We start from the raw sequence: 21440 nt of genomic DNA on the forward strand, positions 1-21440 counted from the left end.
GGATGGGGTGTGGATGTAAGATTAACGGGGCTTTCTTCCAATCCCTCAAGGAAAGAAAAGCCCTATGATGGAGATTTCAATCTGAATAACACTTCGAAAACTTTTTCCGATTTCCAGATTAAAATGCCTTGAGGTCGGCTGAATCAATTTGGCTAGCATCTTTAGATCAGACTCACATTGCCAGTCCAGAACTGAGAGGTTAATACATCTTCACTGAACCAACAAAATGAGAAACACAGCACATCACAATATACGAGCATGTGCACTTGCAAATGAACCTGAATGGCAGGTTATGTTTTTCCTTTAAGCAAAAGCCTTCTAATTCTGAGGGGTCTATCCTTCTCGTAATTCTGGGGACTAACCAGGTTTGCCGCCTGGGCTCTGCTGCGGAACCTGCCCGCCGCTGCAGCGCCCCAGTTCTTGGTACCCGATTCCGCAGGGCGCCAACTGCAAACATCTACGCTAATGCAGGACCCGGCCAGGTCGGCCAACGATTTCCTTTCTGACATAAATCCTGCAAAATGTATTCATAGTAAAAAGAAATAAATGACATATTGGCATGCTCTTCTCTCCTCATCTCCTGCTATTCTCTCTCTCTGGTCTCTCTCCACCTCAATATTCTCATGCTAATTTTAGGTTTTACTAGAACTTGAGCTTTCTCAATGAATATTCAAAACAACAGCACACAGACAAAATTCACCTCACAGACAAGTCAAAACAGGCTTTGTGTATTACAGACTTGACAAGTGGAAAAACCATTGTAAACCATCCTATCCAAGCGTTGGGACTTTGCGATGTTTTTTAAATGCCTCATTTTCAGAGGCAGACCAGTGATTCCATTTGTAAAATTCAATTTTTTTAAAAAAAAACACGAATTCTCAGTTGCCAGTATAAGTTTTAAAAGATTTGCTGTACTCACAAGTATTCCCTGCTGCTAATGTACTCCAGGGCTGGGCAGACAAAAGAAACAGCATCCTGAGACAGGCTCCCGCGGCGGAGTCCATGTTCACAGTCGCCTGGGCTCCCCACCCCAAAACCCAAGGTGTCCAGACAGCTGCTCTGAGCCGGAGTCTGCAAGCTCCCTCCCGCTCGCGGTAGCTAGCGCTCCCTCCTCCGGGCTCGGCGAACCCGCGCAGCCCGCGGGGCGGGAGCCCCAACCTGCAGCCACACCCCCACCCCACCCCCACCCGCTCCCTCCGCGCTACGAGCTCCACGCGTCCCGGGCGCTCCTGACGGTGGCGGGAGGAAGTGCGAGTCAAGTCGGTGAAGGTCTTCAACCTGCGCTCGCTCCGAATCCGAATCCGAATCCGCGGTCCTAGCTCCTTCACCGGCAGGTTTCCCACTCTGAACAGCTGAGCAGGTCAGTGGACTTCAGTCTGAGACCGAGCTTCACCACGCTGATGATGCTTGAGCATTAACACCGATGCTAGGAAAAATGTGAGTTTCTTTTTTTTTGGTTGAAAAGAAGTTAGGACAAGTAACTAACCCGGTTTGAAGAAAATATTTACATGTACTGAGAACTGTTGTAAAAAAGACTGCTTTTGTTTTCTCAACTCATTTAATGATTCATATTTAAAAATAAAAACCTAAAGAACCTTATTATGGTAATCATTTCGAAATATATACGGTTATATATACAGTGTTATGTGTCAAAATACATCTCAATAAAGCTGGAAAATATTCAAAGTAAAAAATAATTAATTAAAACACCGACCCGACTTCTACTATAATGTCAGCATTTTATTATGTATATTCCTACTTGGAGATTTGAGAATTGTGGTCAGCAGATATATAAAACTAAAAACTGGCATCCTGGGAGAAGGAATCTTACTCCAAATATCATCAGGGAAGTGACCTTATGTTAAGTAGGTAAACTGAATACACTTAATTGAAGAATGAAGAGTTTTGAATCAACTTCTATATACTGTATGTGTATTCCTTTCCATTCAAATTCTTTAATACAATTACCCAAAAGTTCATATTGAAAAATGATGGAATATAAAAGGCATCTTAAATAAATAAATAAATGGATAGATAAATAAATGGATAGATAGATAGGCAGATAAATAGATAAATTGTTTCAGAGTATACAGATAGAGGCCTGATGGCCCATGGAGGAAGAAGGATTTCAAGACCCATGACCTTGAGGTAAGTCACATGGCCTCCTCTACTTCCTAAAGAGGCTGCCAGCAGATGTAAATGAAGGAGGTATGAGCATGGCATCACTAGGATCAATACTCTCCTAAAACTGTGACCAGACTCATGACAAATGTGCTGAGACTTAGGAACAGTGTCCAGGCATTCTTGCACCATCCAAAGTGATCAGAATATGAAAGTAACTTTAACCTTGAGTAGGGCATTATATGCCTGAGAACAAAGCAGAAAAGCTGTTTTTATTATTTCTATTCTGCAACCTGGGTAAAAAACAAAAACAGGAATAGAAAATGTAAATAGCTTGGCAAGGCCACAGAATTTACAAGTAGAATTTGACCCAAATATGTGGATTCTGATCCCAACTTTCCAGCTTTCTCCACTCCTACTCAGGGCCCCTGGGAATCAGGAACTCTTCCCACCCACCCCATCAATCAGCAGTCCTGGGAAACACTGAGCAAAGCTTGCTCGGAGGGTGCATTTAGAACCTTGAAAAAAGCCACAAGCGGTAGAGTGACCTTCATTTATTAGTCAGACATTTTCCTAGTGCCTAATACATGTCCCAGAACCTGAATATGGTATTTCTAATTTTTAAAGCAAATATAAATTAATGATTTACATTAAGTGTCTAATATTTTTTAAAGCCTATACAACAGACAGTCTGTGTGTGTGTGTGTGTAATCTAAATAAATGGTCACAGCATTCCTTTGAAGTAAATGTTACTCTGCCCATTTAATGGATAGACAGACTAACCTCAGAGAGTTTAATGGATGTGTCACAAAGCAAGCCAGACTTGGACCAGGTCAGCTGAGCTCTGAAACCCCTTCTCACTGGCCCTCAGGTCTCTGAAACAGAAAAGTTGTCACCTGTGAAAACTCTATTCAGTTGTTCATGGGAAATCCATTTAAAATGGGTTAGAAGGCGCCTCAGTAATTGATGTCAATTAAAACCAAAAAGGACAATGCTGGTAAATTACTTGAGCAGACATTCAGGATGGATTTTCCAAGTCAGAGATGAAACAGCCCACGAGGGATTGAGATTTGCAGGCAGATGTCCTTGTGCAGTGCACAGCATTGACCACTGGACAGCACTGGGGCTGTTACATGATCTTCCAAGACAAGGGCAGCCCCAGGTGAGGAGGCTTGAAGAGACCAGGCAAAGCAAGGCCCAAAGCAGGGACTTGCTAGCAGACAGCTGATGCGACTCCTGGTTTTACCGCTTTCCAGCTGCCTTCTTTCGCTGGAGACTTCGTGGCTTTGTGCTTCACTTTTCTTGTGTGTAGAATGGTGATGATAGCCAGTCATAGAGCCATTATGAAATTACAGGTCTGAAACCCCCACAAAGGGATGGAAACTGCTGAGCATTCCACGTACCAGTCCCAGAGCTGCCCTGGGAGTTGGTACCCACCCGTGAGACCCCCGGCAGCTGCTCAGCATCTGTGATCCTCAGCTTCGTTGTCTGTTTCATAAGAAAATAGAAGTCTTACCAGCAGAGAACTGATCCAAGGGTTACAGGAGAAAATGAATGTCAAGTACTTAACACCATGCTCATCCACAGGGCGCTGGATCAGGTAGGCTGATGCTAGAGCTCCAGGCTCAGAGGAGAAAGGATGCCTAACGGGACCGCCAAGGCCTCCAAGCTAAATCCCTGCAGGTCAGGGGCAGTCCGCTGCATTCTGTGACCTGTTTGCACAGCCCTTTGCTCTTTTATATAAGAAAGATGACAGATAATCAACAAGGACCTACTGTATAGCACAGGGAACTCTACTCAACATTCTGTCATAATCTATATGGGAAAAGAATCTGTAAAAGAATGGACACATGTATATGTATAACTGAATCACTTTGCTGTACAACTGAAACTAACACAATATTGTAAATCAGCTATACTCCAATATAAAATTAAATTAAATTTTAAAAAATCAAAACAAAGCAAAGGTGAAGAAAATGTGTAGATCTAATCTTGCACATTTCTATAAGTGATGATTCAAACCCCACAAATCACGCACGCGCATATATGTATGTGTCTGCAGAGTTCACACCAAACACAAAAGAGAACTTGAAATCAGCACACGTCACAAATAAAAGACAAGAAATCAACTTCCGATGTTCAGAAGTGTGTGGACCCTCATATGTGTAAGTGCAGACAGGCTGCCTAGGAAAGTATATTCTATGTGAAACTACACCCTTGGCATTTCCTGACCAAAGTCTTCTGTTATCCTGCTCACCTGGGAGCAGCCTGTGCACTCAGGATTCCCTACTGAGAAGAGGAAGGATCAACTCACCCCACCCGAATGAAATCCTTTCTCAATGCTCTCCATAGATCAAAACATGACTCCATTCATTTTTCTTCTCTATTCAGCAGTTTTCTCCCTGTAAATTATTTCTGCGTGTTTTATCTAAATCTGGGAATACATTTAACTTTACTCTTGTAATGGGAACAGATGTATCATTAAATCCTCTGAAAGAATACTGTGAATAAAATATAATCGTATTTCTATTAGGAGTCATTTTTCCCATAAGCCCCCAGGCAACAAATCCTGAAGAACAATTATGGAGAGACAGACTGCAGGGAGAAGAATTGTCACATGTGTGATAAAAAACACACTGCACGGTGTCTTCGCAGGTTATCTCTGATGAGCTATGTTCCCTGTAACTAGCCCTTGGAAGCCCTGGTTTTAACAACCAAAGGATTATGCATCTAATTACATAAATCTCAGCTAGAGAATAGTCAGCCTCATATTGTTATCCGAAAAACTAAGTTTGCCTCTTGGTGGGTGTCGAGCCAAAAGACACAACCAAGACAAAGAGTGAGAGAAGGAAGGATTTGTTACTTGCAGCAAGTAAGTAGAACACCAGGGATCTTTCCCAAAGCGGTGTCTCCCCAAACAGCAAAACTGGGGAAGTTTTAAGCTAAGGGTACATGTATATTCATGAAAGGGCTTGGGAGGTAGGCAGAGCCCAGGCTTTAGTTGATTGAAATCCGGAGGATCAGAAAAGGTCAACGCCATCATCCCTTAGATTCCGTTTGACCTGGTGGTTGAGTGCTTCAGGCTAATCTTTACCATGGAAACAGAACTGGAAGTCTTTACAACTGATACATTGTTACTAGTGCTACTTCTCTTGCCTGATAACAGTCAGCATTCTTGTTTTCCCTTAAGATCCTTCATTACTGAGACCTGTTCAAGGGCAAGCACTCTGGCCAGGCTTAGATCACAAAATGGCTTGTACTAAATTAATAGGTGTTCTCTTATGTCCAGAAAGCCATGCCTGGTTTTCTTTCTCCATAGACCCCCTACCTTATCTGCTTATAATATTTCTTTCCAATTCAGCCCATTTCAACCCAGTAGGACTTTTGGGGACTAACAAACACTGGTATCTAAGATAGAACAAACCACAACTAAGAACTTGAAGTATAAAAGCAATACTGCATGGTATTTCCAAAAGTGCTTAATAAACATTTCACAGGATTGTGCATAAACAACACACTTTTCCTGACATTCTGGCACAAGTAGAATCAGAGAGGCTTAACGTTAAAATGAAGTGCAGAGTCAGCTGTCCAGCATTCTACCCAATTCAAGCACCACAGTCTCCAATATCATCTTGCACACATGTCCACTGATGGCAGCAGCTGAGGTGCATACATAGAGAGAAAAGGGAGATTCTAGAACTTCCTTCTATCATATCACAAAGAAGGATAAATTCACAGAATCAACTACATGAGTGTCCAGGAAAAAAAATTCTTTTTTTTTTTAAACTTTTTAAATTGAGATATATTATACCCTTTAAACAAAATTTCTAATTTTATGAAAGGCATAAAAGGTCACAATTTTTCTTTACTCCTTTGGGGTAGGAAGAGGGAGGCAGAGTTGAGTGCATCCTTAAAAGTCCTTTTCTAATTTAAAATTAAAATCAACATCTGATCTTGACCTAAGAATTTTTCTATTGAGGTATAATGGACATAGAACACTATATTAGTTTCAGGTGTACAATTCAATGATGTGACATTTGTGTGTACTGCAAAATGAACATCACAGTAAATCTGGTTACCATCAATCACCATACACAGTCACAGATTTTTTTCTTTCTTCTTGTGATGAGAACTTTTCAGATTTACTTGCAGCAACTTGTAAATATGCAATACAGTATTAATAACTATATTCACCATGCTATACATTACATCCCTGTGGCTTATTTATTTTATAACTGGAAATTTGTACCTTTTGAACCCCCTTCACTCATGTCACCTACTTCCCACCCCCATCCCCACCCCCCCAGTCTGGCAACCAACTATCTGTTCTCTGTATTTATGAGCTCCTTTTTTTTCTTTTTAAGATTACTCATATCAGTGAGACCAGAGGTTATCTTTCTCTAACTTATTTCACTTAGCATAATGCTCTCGAAGTCCCTCCATGTTGTCACAAATGGCACAATTTCCTTTTTCTTAATGGCTCAATAGTATTCCAGTGTGTGTATCACATTTTTTTATCCATTCACCCATCAATGAACACTGAAGTTGTTCCCATGTCTTAACTATTGTAAATAATTCTGTAATAAACATGGGTGTGCATATATCTTTTGGAGTTAGTGTTTTCATTTTCTTTGTACAAATACACAGAAGTGAAATTGCTGGATCATATGGTAGTCCCAGTTTTGATCTTTTGAGGAAACTCCATGCTATTTTCCATACTGTCTGTACCAATTTATATTCCCACCAAGAGTGCACAAGTGTCTCCTTCTCTTCACATCCTTGCCAACACTTGTTATTTCTTACCTTTTGATGATAATCATACAAACAGGTGTGAAGTGATATCTCATTGTGGTTTCGATTTGCATTTCCCTGATGATTAGTGACGTTGAACATCTTTTCCTATACCTGTTGGTCAACTGTATGTGTTCTTTGGAAAAATGTCTATTCAGATCCTTTGCCCATTTTTAATTAGATTGTTTGTTTGCTATTGAGTTGTGCGAGATCTTTATATATATTAGATATTAGCCCATTATCAGATACATGATTTGCAAATATTTCTCCCATTCAATTGGTTGCCTTTTCATTTTGTTGATGGTTTCCTTTACTGTACAGAAGCTTTTTAGTTTGATGTAGTCTCACTTGTTTATTTTTACTTTTATTGCCTTTGCTTTTGGTGTCATATCCAAAAAATCATGGCCATGACCAATGTCCAGGAGCTTACCGTATATGTTTTCTTCTAGGAGTTTCATGATTTCAGGTCTTAAATTCAAGTCTTTATTCCATTTTGAGTTAATTTCTGTATGGTGTAAGGTAGTAGTCTAGTTTTATTCTTTTGCATGTGGCTGTCCAGTTTTGCCAACACCATTTGTTGAACAGACTGTCCTTTCCCCATTGTATATTCTTGACTCCTTTGTCATAAATTAAGTGACCATATATGTGTGCGTTTATTTCTGAGCTCTCTATTCTGCTCCATTCATCAATGTGCCTCTTTTTATACCAATACCATACCATAGTTTTGTAATATAACTTAAAATCAGGAAGCATGATGCTTCCAGCTTTGTTCTCTCTTAAGATTGCTTTGGTTATTCAGGGTGTTTTGTGGTTCCTTACACATTTTAGGATTTTTTTGCTCTGTTTCTGTGTAAAATGCCATTGGAATTTTGATAGGGATTGAACTGAATCTGTAGATTGCTTCTGGTAGTATGGACAGTTTAACAATATTAATTCTTCTAATCTTTGAGCCACAGAGTATCTTTCCATTTATTTGTGTCTTCTTCAGTTACTTTCATGAGTGTCTTATAGTTTTCAATGTACAGGTCTTTCACCTCCATGGTTAAATTTATTCATAGGTATTTTATTCTTTTGATGCAATTGTAAGTGGTATTGTTTTATTACTAGCATATAGAAATGCAACCAATTTTTGTATATTGATTTTGTATTCTGCAATATTACTAAAGTTGTTTATTAGTTCTAACAGTGTTTTTTTGGTGGAGTCTTTAGGGTTTTCTATATATAATATCATGTCATCTGCAAATATTGACAATTTTACTTCTTCCTTTCCAGCTGGGTGCTGCTGATTTCCTTTTTTTTTTTTTTTGCCTAATTACTCTGACTAGGACTTCTAATACTATGTTGAATAAAAGTGGCGAGAGTGGGCATCTTTCTCTTATTCTTGATCTTAGAGGAAAAGCACAGAGTATGACATCAGCTATTGGCTTCTCATATACGGCCTTTATTGTGTTATAACCAATTTGATTTTATTGCACAGAATTGAATCTAAATTCAACCATAAGCATTTCAATGATTATCATTAAAAGTCTTTTTAAATTGAAAACAAGACTGAGAACTCGTAATACTGCTGGTTAATTAAAAAAATACACCCTTAAGGATTAAGTTTATTCCATAATTCCAGTGATATTTTTTTAGGCTGAAGTACTGATGAATGAAGTACTCCAATGTAGAGGAATCTTGAAAATACTCTGAGTGAAATTAGTTAGTCATAAGGAACCATATATTATATGAGCCCATTGATATGAAATGTCAAAAAGGACAAACCTATAGGGACAGAAAGTAGATGAGTGTTTGCTTGGGGCTGTGGGAGATGGGAGACTTGTAGGCTAGAAAAAGAAAGATTTCTTTTTTTGGAAATTGATAAAATTTCCAAAATTTTTTTTATCAATAAAATTGATAAAATAGATTGTGGAGATGAATGCACAACTCTGTGAATATACAAAAAAACAATTGATTTGGACACTTTAAGTAGGTGAATTCTACAGTAGGTGAATTATATCTCAAAGCTGTTTTTAAAAAGGAATACAGAAACTCTAGAAAAACATTGAATCCATTGACATCTACTTTACCACACTATTCCAAATAGAAATGTAACTGAAAAATGGGAGTTAAAAAACATAAGCAGCAATATCCGTTATTTACTGCCATAATAATGCTGTGAATCAACCAGAAACCTCAGTGGCAGACACCACTTTACTGAGCTCAGGGGTCTCAAGACCACACTCTTGGCTCAGCAGGTGTTCTGGTCTCCTGCGCACCTGCCTTGGGGAGGCTGTTGTCCGCTGATGGAGAATGGCCCCATCTGAGATGACTGGACTTGTGTATCATTGCTCAGCAAACAAACCCAGGCACCTCTCACCGCGGTGGCACAGAACTAAGAGAAGAAGCAGAAAAATACAAGTCTGTTCTGATCTTCGTGTGTCACATCAGCTGGCATTCCATTGACCGAAGTAAATCTCATAACCTAACTCGGGATCAAGCGTCGGGAGAACAGATTCTGCCTCTTCAGTAAAAGGAGCTGAAAAGCCATGTGTCAAAGAGGGTGAATCCAGGAGCGTGAAGAATGAGGACCATTTAGACCTCAGTCTCTGCCCAGCACAGGGTATTTGTGATGGAAGAAAACTGAGCAGAAATTAAATATTTGCCATCTGGCAGCTTCACTTTCTCACCATTTTCACTTAAAATTGTATCAGAGGGCTTCCCTGGTGGCGCAGTGGTTGAGAATCTGCCTGCTAATGCAGGGGACACGGGTTCGAGCCCTGGTCTGGGAAGATCCCACATGCTGCCGAGCAACTAGGCCCGTGAGCCACAACTACTGAGCCTGCGCTTCTGGAGCCTGTGCTCCGCAACGAGAGAGGCCACGATAGTGAGAGGCCCGCGCACCGCGATGAAGAGTGGCCCCCGCTTGCCGCAACTAGAGAAAGCCCGTGCACAGAAACGAAGACCCAACATAGCAATCAATCAATCAATCAATCAATCAATTAAAAAAAAAAAAGACTCCTCATTTCCTCCTCTTCCCCTTTAAAAAAGAAAAAAAAATTGTATCAGAAACTTTGAAATATCTTTCTGTTTCATCGTGATTTAGATAATAGAAACATTTAACATTTTTGTAATTTAGCTCAAATAATGGCTGCATAATTCAAGTAGATTCAAAAGCAAATACAATCTAACTTATAATAGCAAGTTTTGATATAAATGCCACTGGATGATACTGTGAGTATGTGACATGAGCTGGATGACTTGCTTTTTAATTATAGGAACTTTTAGCTTTTGCAAAGATAACTACTTTTTAAAATGCTTTTCTAGATGTTCTTGTCTTATCACAGAAATACATTCTTATATGTACATGTATAATTCGCATAGAGAAGTGTTAATAACAACTCCCTACACACACACACACACACACACACACACACTTCCATTGCTCTATTGTTATGTCATTGACATAAGTGATGAAAACTAGTTTCCTTCATGTCCATACACACATTTATAGGATTAGGTTCATTTTCCTTGTATTGTAATTACAATATGATGTTATTCCTCAGCTTGAACGAGATTAAAATGTTGCATTTGTATTTTTCATTTCCATGTGGAAAATGAAATCTTATTTTTGCCTGTCAGTCTAAAACCACTTTGAATCGTAAATTGGTCTCCTATGGTAAACCTTTAAGACCTCTTTTTTTTGTTGCTGTAAACTTTTCTACATGGTGGACTTTATTAGTTACATAAATTAAATAACAAATGCCCACCTTATTGAGCTGGGTATGCTTTAATCCACAGGCACAAATCAAAAGAAAGAAATGATTATAACATTAGAGTTAAAAAACAAAAAGCTTTGGTTGATTTTTTTGTAAAGAATGGTTGAAAAGGAACCTAAAGTCGTTCCTTTATTTGAAGGCTTAAGTAATTGTACCTGCCAGGTAATAGACGAGAGGGAGGCCTCTCACTTACCACCCCCTTTTGTGTGTTTCAGTTACTGGGAAGGTTAATGGTGCTGAACAGCTGAGGTATGAAGGCACCTTTCATTATCTTCCCCATCAGAAGTCCCCAGAGCCCGTTCACCTTCCCTCGTGTTTATGGGAAAAGACACAGTGTTCTCTCACAGCCCAGAGTACATGAGAACCAACTTCTCACAGCCTAGCAGATCTTTGCCAACATTTTCTGGAAAATAATTCTGCCCCTTTCAGAGCCAGCGTGCAATGTAATTTGAACTCAAATACCAACATCATTTAGAATGACTGAAATAATACCTTGATCTTGTGACTTGTATAGTCTCATTCTTCTAAATTTTAACTTTAATGATGCTTATTTATTAAGCAAGTACAGAGTATATGGGCAGAATTTTTCTTTGAATATTTTATATTGAATGAATTGAAATAATTGGGATGTTAAAGGACTAGGGAATGATAATGAACATGTATGCACTGAAGCATTTACTCTGTACTAGGTAGGTTCTCTTCTGTATCATATCCCTTTAAGACGCCTCCTCTCTGAATATCGTCCTCCATGTTGACTCCATCAGGATTCACTTACCTAGAAACAATAGGTAACCTGTGACCAGGGCAGATGTTCAGGGAATGGAAAGGAAATTACGGCTCCACCAAACCTCTCTTGCACAAGTACAGATGTGTTTGTATTTAGCCTGAGACAAAAACTTTGTTCCTTTTCCTTCATTATTGTTCCTAACATGCGACAAAGGCAATTGTAGGAAAGGCAGTGTGGCCCTAAATTCCCCCTCAGCTGATCTTTAAGAACTTCAGACATTTTCCAAAGAAGATTTTGATCTAGGGAAGGACATCAAGCTCCAAATTAAGGTGGAATATGTGGGAAAAAGGTCACTGGGATAGGGTTGCCAGGTAAAATACACCATGCCCAGAGAAATTTGAATTTCATATAAATATATAGTTTGGGAGACATACTTACAATCAACAAATATAAATCTGGCAACCTAACATTGCACTGCACGGTATAGATGGCAGATGATTTTAAAAAGGAGGGTCATGGGATATAAAAAAAGAATGTGAAACTCAGAGTTTTTTCTAGGGTAAGGGTCAACAAACTGGCATGAGGTCCAAATCTGCTTTGTTCCTGTCTAAACAATGTTTCATTGAAACACGGCCACACCCATTCATTAAGTACAGTCCAAGGCTGCTTTCACTCTGCAGTGGCAGCGTTCAGGAGTAGCAGGCCCACAGAGCCTAAATATTTACTATCTGGCCCTTTAACCAAATAATAAAAAATAAAAAGTCCCAGTTAAACTGCTAAAATTACAATTGTCATTCTAAATACTCACTATTTCCCCTCTCTGATGAAAGGCTTCTTTCCATAGGCGTGCCTGATATTAATTATAAAGCTGAAAATATGTAGGCTTTTAAATAAGTAATATTATTCTACTCAGTGGATTTAAACATAAGGCAATATTGTCACTTCAAGAAAAATAAAAAGAGCTTTGAGAATTTTTTCCATATGTCCACATTTGTGTTTCACAACTCCAGACCACCTAATGCAAACTTTCATTTCTCAGCAAAATGAAGCAGAGAATATTACAAAAGACTCAGCAATGTCAAATCCAGCCACCAGTTAGATCTTCCAATTTTCAGTACAACATTTCCTGCCAGATGTGGCTCAATGTGGCTTAAAGAAGCAATTGTTTAATTTTCATGTGGAGAACTATTGTTCTGGAAGAATGAGGGCATTATAGGATTAATCTCCAAGTAGTAAGAAGAAAAGCTAGGTTTACAAACTCTGTATGACTCTGTATGTGCCAGTGAGTAGCTGGAAGTAAGCGTTCTATTGGAAGACAGGATTTTGTTCCTCAGGAAACCAACACACTCCTGGGACCCTGGGTTGAAGCCATTTGATGGGTGGAGAGCATGAGAAAGGTCTGGCCACCAAAGTCACCCCATGCTGCGGATGCAGACAGCTGGCAGAGACAAGATAAAGTTCACACAGTCACTTGAGGCTTTAAAACCTAGTCTGCAAATGAAAAGTAGAGAAGAAAATTCTATTTCTAATCTACCAGTGAAAGATGTGCATTTCATTTTCAGATTATGAAAGTATCAAAGGAGAAAGGCTGTGCTGTCATGAGTGACAGTGCCTCGGCCGCCAGGACTCCAATCAGAGGCTCAGTGATAAGTGAGAGTGAGCCCAGACTACTGCCAACGCCATGGCCAGAGACCGAAGAACACACGGGGAGGGGTTTCCTAATTGTGTATGGTAAATAACCCTGCATACAAATCCTCCAAGCCACGCTCTGGGTGGTGTATTAGAGCAAAGAAGTAACAAAGAAAACAGGCAGGTTGATGTTGAGGAGAGAGGACCAAATCAGTTTTAATAGACTTGAGGCTCTGTGGACCTAGGGAAGGAGAGGGTACAGAGCCCAACAGGATAGGAGACGAGGAAGGCGTTGGAGCTCTGCTCCTCACCAGAGCTCTCTAAATCTCAGTATCCACATTTTTAAAAAAATTTATTTATGTTTATTTATTTTATTTTTGGTTGCCTCGGGCTCGTGAGCTTTCTCTAGCTGCGGCAAGCGGGAGCTACTCTTTCTTGCGGTGCCAGGCTTCTCATTGCGGTGGCTTCTCTTGTTGCAGAGCACGGGATCTAGGCGCGGGCTTCAGTAGTTGTAGCTTGCAGGCTTAGCTGCTCCGCAGCATGTGAGATCTTCCCAGACCAGGGCTCGAACCCGTGTCCCCTGCATTGGCAAGCGGATTCTTAACCACTGCGCCACCAGGGAAGCCCTCAGTATCCACATTTTTAATATGAGAATAAAATCACGTGTATTTTATAAAAACACTTCCTGGAAAATGGTCACGGCTAGAAATATCATGAGACTTCAATAAACGGCTTATATTTATAATTACTAACAAAAATAAATACAAGAAGCTAATAAGAATATGTTTTATAACCTAATGCATTTTGGATCACTCATTTCTATCCCAAAGATTTAATCTATACCATCGTGGTCTCTAAGCTGTAGTTTATATTATGTTTGCCACGAGTTGCTGTGACTAAATGTTACTGTTTTTAGTCCTATAGTTCCTGTAGTTTCTTGTTGCAGTGTTACAAACTAATGTTTCCCAAAAGTAATTTTTGAATGACTAAACAAATAAAAGTGAGAAGCACTCCTATGAAGCCCTTATTAAATATGAAAGGATAAACAGTTCTAATTGAAAAATAAAAGAATTATAATTTTAAGTGCAAATTTGACTAATTGTGCTTTTCAAAAGCTACTGTCAAATATTTTTCACAACAGTAAATCTTAAGTTATGATAAAAAAATTCCTTGTGAAATCACACCTGACAAAATGAACCCTAATTATGTATAATGTCTCCTATCTAAACACATTCTTAAATAATTATTTCAATTTAAAATAAAGAAATTATCAGATTGGGTTGGAATTTGTCAGTTGGTTATCTCTCCATGAAGCACCGCTAAGTTTTTTAAACCTCCATCAGCGAGTGAGAACACCACACCTTGGGAGAATCTTAGCAGTTATCAGAAGCAGGAGTTGTGGGAACATATTTACAAGATTAGGGGTCTGAACTCCAATGGTTTAAGGTGGATTTTCAAGATGGGAATCTGACTGGGTTTGGGCAAAACTCATGACATAATAGTTTTGATTTTGTGCTACAAAGGCAACTCAGTAGAGAAAAGATCCTCTGTTCAACAGATAGTCCTGGAGCAATTTGATCCTTGTGTAAACAAAAAATAAATTTTCATTCATATCGCACACTTTGTACAAAAGTTAGCTCAAAATGGATTGTAGACCTAATTGTAAAACCTAAAATTATACAACTTTTACAAGAAAACATAGGAGAAAATCTTTGTGAACTTGGGTTAGGCAAATATTTCTTTGATATGACACTAAAATCACAATACATAAAAGAAAAAATCAATAAACTGGACTTCATCATGATAAAAATGTCTGCTCTTTGAAAAAAGCATTCACAGTTAAGAAAATCGAAATAGGAGCCATGGACTGGAGAAAATACTTGTAAGTAACATATTTGATAAAGAACTTGTATCTATAAAGAACATATAAAGAACTCTTGAGGGAGCGCGGGGCGCCACCGCCGCCGCCGCTTATCCGCTGAGGTTAGTCTCCTGGGCTGCGCCCGGGTCGGCGGCCGCGGCGGCTGAGCAGCGAGAGCCGGGAGCCGAGAGACGCGCTCCGCCGAGTGTTGGGCAGGGCAGAGCCCGCGCCTTCGCGGCGTCATGGGCCCCCTCCTCGGGCCACAGAGGGCACCAGCCGCAGGAACCCCCGGGCCTCCTCGCGGCCGAGCCTGAGCGACCCCCGGGTTCTCCGGCGTCCCCTCCCTCCGCCTTATTTTCTTCCCTGCTCTCGCTGCTGCTGCCGCTTCAGCTCTCCGTTATGGCAACGGAGCCGCCATCCCCTCTGCGGCTTGAGGCGCCCGGCCCCCCAGAAATGCGGACCCCACCGGCGGGTAAGGAAAAGTGTATCTGGATATAGTAGATCGCTTAAGGCATCCCTTAGTATTACCATGTTCTTTGATTAAGCTCAGTGGAAAACTACAACAACCCAGTCTAGGCAGGGCTACTAATGACCCAGACTATTCAAGAAGGAAGGATTTGGTCACCCACCAGGGAAGAACCACGATCTGCTGAGGTGCTTGCTGAAGATAGAAAGAATACAGAATGGGTATAAGAAAGTAGTTACAAAGACCAGCTATAACTGACCACTTACAGAAACGAGGACTGTAATTGTCATGAGTACACCATTTTTTTTGCTATGAATATATTTGTGTTAAGTGTGTATTTGTTTTTTCTCTCTCGTATTCCCTTATTATGTAACATGAGTTGTATTGATCTTATATCATAATATGTAAGTACTCTTAATTTTACATTATAGTACTTTAAGTTATATCACAAGGATTTACCTCCTCTTCTGGGGATAGGGTTAGTGTATTTTGATTGGACTCAGAATTGTTGTATCATATTAAGTGGAATTAAGACCTTGTTATTGTCTTATTTGGGGATTAAGTAAGATTTGAGGAGACGCATATGGGTGTCATGTTGACACAGGGTCGACTTGTGATGATTAGTTTCATGTGTCAACTTAACTGGCTATGGGGGACCCAGATTAAAAATTATTTCTGGGTATATTTTGTGAGGGAATTTCCAGGTGAAATGAGCATTGAAATTGGTGGACTCAGTAAAGTTGATTGCCACCCCCCCCAATGTGGGTGGACATCATCCAGTCTGTTGAGGGCTTGAATAGAACAAGAGCTGGGGGAAGGAAGAATTTGCCCCTTTTTCCTGCCTCATGGTGTGAGGTGAGCTATTTCATCTTCTCCTGACCTCAGACTGGAATTTATATCACCACCTCCCCTGGTTCTCAGGCCATTGGACTAGGATTGAATTATATCACTAGCTTTCTGGGGCCTCCAGCTTACAGATGGCAGACTGTGGGATTTCTCAGCTTCCATTATCATAAGAGCTAATTCCCTGTTACAAACACATGCATGTATTCTATAGGTTCTGCTTCTTTGGAGAATTCTGACTAATACAACATGTATCCACCACTGTAATATCACACAGAATACTTTTACTGACCTAAGAATCCCCTGTGTTCCACCTATTCAACCTACTCTTCCCTTCCTCCACCCAAACCCCCAACAACCACTGATCTTTTTACGGTCTCCATAGCTTTGCCTTCTAAAATATCATATAGTTAAGAATTATACAGTACGTAGCCCTTTCAGATTGGTTTATTTCACCTAGTAATATGCATTTAAGTTCCTCCATGTCTTTTCATGGGTAGTTTATTTCCTTTTATTGCTGAATAATATTCCATTGTATGAATGTGGAACAGGTTTTTGTTTGTTTGTTTGTTTGTTTTTAATCCATCCATCTATGGAAGGGCACCTTGGTTGCCTCTAATTTTTGGCAATTATGAATAAAGCTGCCACAATCATTCATGTGCAGGCTTTTGTATGGACGTAAATTTTCAGCTCTTTGGGGTATATACCAAAGAGCTTGATTGCTGCATTTTATGGTAAATGTATATTTACTCTTTTATTAAACTGCCAAACTGTCTTCCAAAGAGTCTGTACCATTTTGCATTCCCTACAGCAATCATGAGAGTTCCTACTGCTCTGCAGCCTCACCAGCATTTGGTGTTGTCAGTGTTCTGAATTTTTGTCCTCTTCATAGCTGCATAGTGGTTTCTCATTGCTGTTTTAATTTGCAGTTCTCCAAACACATAAGGTGTTGAGCATCTTGTCATATGCCTATTTGATATTTTATATCTTCTTTACTGAGGTGTCAGTTTAGATTTTTTGTCCACTTTTAATCAGGTTGTCCTCTTTTTTTAGTGGTAAGCAGTAAGTGTTCTTTGTATATTTTCATACCAATCCTTTATCTGATTTGTCTTTTACAAATTTTTTCTCCCCATGTATGACTTGACTTCCCATTCTCTTGATATTCATATCTTTTTAAAGTTTTTTTTCTTTTCTTTGTGTGTTTATTTTGAATAATGTATATTGCTTTTTGTTCAGTTAACTAATTCTTTTCTGCAATGTCTAATCTACTGTTAATTCTATCCAATGTACTTTTAATCTCAGCTATTTTAATTTTAATCTCTAAAACGTTGATTTGCTTTTTAAAAAATACCTTCCTTTACATGTCCAATCCCTCCTGTAGCTTCTTGAAAATATGAAATATAATTATAATATCTACTTTAGTTTTGTTGTCTACTAATGCTTTAATTTTTCTATTTCTGGGTCAGTTTTAATTAGGTTTTTTCCCCTTCATTGTGGTTCTATATTCCTGCTTCTTGATATACCTGGTAATTTTTTTATTGGATGACAGTCACTGTAGATTTTCTTTTTCTGGTGCTAAATATTTTAGTATTTCTGTACATATTCTTGAACTTTGTTCTGGGATGCAGTTAAATTACTTAAAAATAATTTTATCCTTCTGAGTCTTGCTTTTAAGCTTTTTAGGTGGAACCCAAGTAATGTTTAGACCATGTTAACTTTTTCCCCACATTTCAGGATTGAAAACTATTCTGAATACTCATGTATTAAACAGTTTTCCATTCTAGCTGGGAAGACCAGGCTTTCTTTTTTTTTTTTCCCTTTGTGAGTGTTAAGAACTTGTTCCTTCTGATACATCCAGGTGGTTCTTTCCCTGCCATGAGTAGTGTTCTTACATGCATATGCCCATCTGTACTCATAGGCCTCTGTAACCTAGTTTCCATTCACCTATCCTGCTTCTCATCCCTTCATTCACTCTTCCACATTCACAGTGGGGCTTGTTTAATTTCTAGAACAAGCCTGGCTCTTTGCACACAATTTTTATTGCTTCTGCTTAGAATGTGCTTCCTCAGCCTGGCTTGACTGGCTCCAAAATGGCATTCAACTCTGAACAGGAATATCACCTTTTCTTATGCAAGTAAGGTTCCCCAATTTTCTCTCAAACACTGTTTCTTGCCTTCAAATCATTTTGAGACTCAAAAAAACTTGTTCATGTGTTTTTTAAAATTTTGCTTTCCCAGGCTATCTTACCCAGGAGTTGATAACTACATGGGGACAGAAACTCTAGAAAAGAGATAATTTAATGATGAGCTTTCTTTATTCGTCATATTTTATACTGTTAGAAGAATGAGGCTATCAACTGAATTCTGTCCCCCCAAAATTCATACATTCAAGCTCTAACAAAGTGATGGTATTTGGAGATGAGGCCTTTGGCAGGTAATGAGATTAAATGATGTCATGAGGATTAGGCTCTATTAGTGCCCCTGTAAGAGGAAACCAGAGAGTTTTTTCTGTCTCTCTCCACCATGTGAGGACACAGTGAAAAGACAGTTGTCTGCAAGCCAGGAAGAGAGCCCTCACCAGGCACTGAATTGGCCAGCACCGTGATCTTAGACTTCCAAGCCTCTAGAACTGTGAGTTGTTAAAGTCACCAAGGCTATAGTATTATGTTATGGCAGCTTGAGCTATAAGAGTACTAAATGGAAGAGACATGGAGGAACCCTAAACACATATTGCTAAATGAAAGAGGCCAAACTGAAATGGATACATACTGTATGATTTCAGCTATATGACATCCTGGAAAAGGTAGGGCACTGAAACTATTCTGTATGATACTGTAATGGTCAACGCTTGTCATACATTCGTCAAAACCCATAGGATATGCAACAGAGTAAACTGTAATATAAACTATGGATATTAGTTAATAGTAATGTATGAACTTTGGCTCATCCATTGTAAAAAATGCCCCACACTAATGCAAGACGTTAATAATAGGGGAAACTTTGGTTTGGGGAATAGATGTGAGGGGGTGTATGAGAACTCTATACTCTGCTCAAATTCTCTTTAAACTTAAACTACTCTAAATATAGTCTACCAATTTATTTAAACAAAATAAATCTAAGTTGCCTCATCATATTGTGAGGTTATTACCATCTTACAGTGTTTCTATTTGACCGACTTCTTTAATGTTCATTTCTATCTTCTTTTATCCTTGTAAAAAATATATCAAATGTTTTGTACTATTTCACCTCCCAGCCTATTATCTTTTTAGTTATATGTCTTTCACAAACTTTCATTGGAAACTACATGAGATATCCTTGACTTACTACACTCTATGCCCATTACTATTTTCACCACCTCCCTAGTAATGCTTGAACCTTGGCTATGACCCATTGTCACCTCTGGACAAATAGTTTCTGCTCTATTTTCTGTCTTCTGTCCTTCTGGGCCACTTCTGTCTACCATCATTACCCAAAGAACTGACTTTACAGATTCTATATGCCAGTGTGTAAGACTTGCAGTGTTTTAAGAAGTATCCCAACTTCATGATGATGATTTGGGGTCATTACCAAAGCACTCGGGATCATACATACTGTCTTAAGGTAGTTTTATGGGGCAACGCACATTGGTATTTTCCTCCTATTAACAGAGTAGGAAACTGTGGGTTGATCTGCAGCTATTTTGATTAAGAAAGCAGGATATGAACTCTGCTTCTTTGCTGGGGTACTTGGCACTGCTCCTTCTCTGGCTGGGACATATTTTGCGCCTTTACAGCCTGGCATCTAGGCGTCCTGATCAGACTAATGTTTGGCTTTATTGGATACGTTGACCAGTCTGATTGATATTCTGGTACATACAGGGTACTTGGTCATGGTTGCTCACCTCTGAACCTCAGCTTCATCACCTGCAAAGTGCAACTAATAGCACATCCGCTTTGTGGGGTTTTTATGGATTTGGCAAGCGTCATAGTGCCTGGCACGTGCTAGAGACTCAGGTGATGCAGTAATTACCCAAAGTTGCATTTTCAGTGGATCCTTCCCACCGGGAGAAGGTGACTCACGGCCTTGGGGGAGGAAGAGCAGGACAAACAGCAAGGGCAGCAAGGGCCAAGGCAAGGAGGTGAGAACTGACATGCAGGGGGGCCTCATGCTGGTATCACCAGAGGGCCCAGAGTGAGCCAGGATGTGGGGAGAGACTGGCCGGTCAGTAAGACCAGGCCAAGAAGGGCCGTGTGAGGGGGCTTAGCTTTTACCTTGTGGTAGAGGCCATCCAAAGGAGAAAGTGGAAGATGGGTAGGTAGAGACTTCTCCCTTAGGAATTGTCCTCGGGGTCTGTTTATCTCCTGGCAGGGTCCGTTCAATGAGTTGGCCCCTCCAGCACATTCTAGAGAGGACTGGCCATGTCTGACCCTCTGGAGATACAGCCCTGACCTCCTGGCCACCTCACTGAGGAGAGGGCTCACGGGGGAATCAGCCTCACTCTGCATCTGTCCACCAGTCCTGCACCCTGGACTCCAGGACCACTCACTTGCAAGAGACACATCCAGCTGCCGGAGGAAGTGACGTTTCCTGACTCATCTGGCTAAGAATGAGCAGAGTATTGCTGACCATTCCAGGGGAGTAGCTGCCACAGAAGATCAGGATGGGTACAAGCCATAGAAGGTCAGAAGGAACAAAGGTCAGTCCACGTGGGAGTTCACATGGGCGCCTCACAGTCACCAACATGCCCTCGAGTTTCCCTTCCAGCCCAACACACACTCCACCTGCCCACAGTCGCCTGTGCCACCATCACACAGCCCCACAGAGCTCCAAACATCCTCAAACACACAAACTCCCTACCTATAAGCAGATGCCTGTGTGCCCAGACCCCTCCTGCTCCAATATACATGCACTACAAACCCCAATAAAATCACAGCCACAGTCTTGAATACAAAAACACACCCCCAACGGCCCCCGATAATCAAACTCCGAAATCCTCACATCCCACAAAAATCCACCCAACCCCATATAACCCCCCAATGCAAACACACAAACCCTTCAACAATAGCCAAATACATTCAAACCAAACTCACATACTTCTTAATATAAGACACAACCCCCCAAATCCAAATATAACACATACAGTCCCCCCACAGCTGTGAACATCCACGTATGTACAATGCCTCAGAAGCTGAGACAAACACAAAATACCATCAGAGAGACACAATGTTTCCAACTTTCTCCTAAATACTCCCCCCAGAACACATGA

General features: G+C 40.1%; 1 long non-coding RNA gene across 1 annotated transcript in view; it reads right to left on the reverse strand.

Moving 5' to 3' along the window:
• The window catches only part of LOC309662170, a 45128-nt gene extending 35748 nt beyond the window's left edge, over positions 1-9380 (reverse strand). The window contains exons 1-2 of the long non-coding RNA XR_014264568.1: positions 9171-9380; positions 2905-2996 (exon numbers count right to left, since the gene is read on the reverse strand). This is a non-coding gene — a long non-coding RNA (uncharacterized lncRNA). The remainder of the gene's footprint in view (positions 1-2904; positions 2997-9170) is intronic.
• Between the last annotated feature and the right edge of the window lie 12060 nt (positions 9381-21440).

The sequence above is a fragment of the Balaenoptera physalus genome (assembly GCF_965194825.1).
Source record: "Balaenoptera physalus genome assembly, contig: SUPER_5_unloc_1, whole genome shotgun sequence".
In the NCBI taxonomy this organism is placed as follows: Eukaryota; Metazoa; Chordata; class Mammalia; order Artiodactyla; family Balaenopteridae; genus Balaenoptera; species Balaenoptera physalus.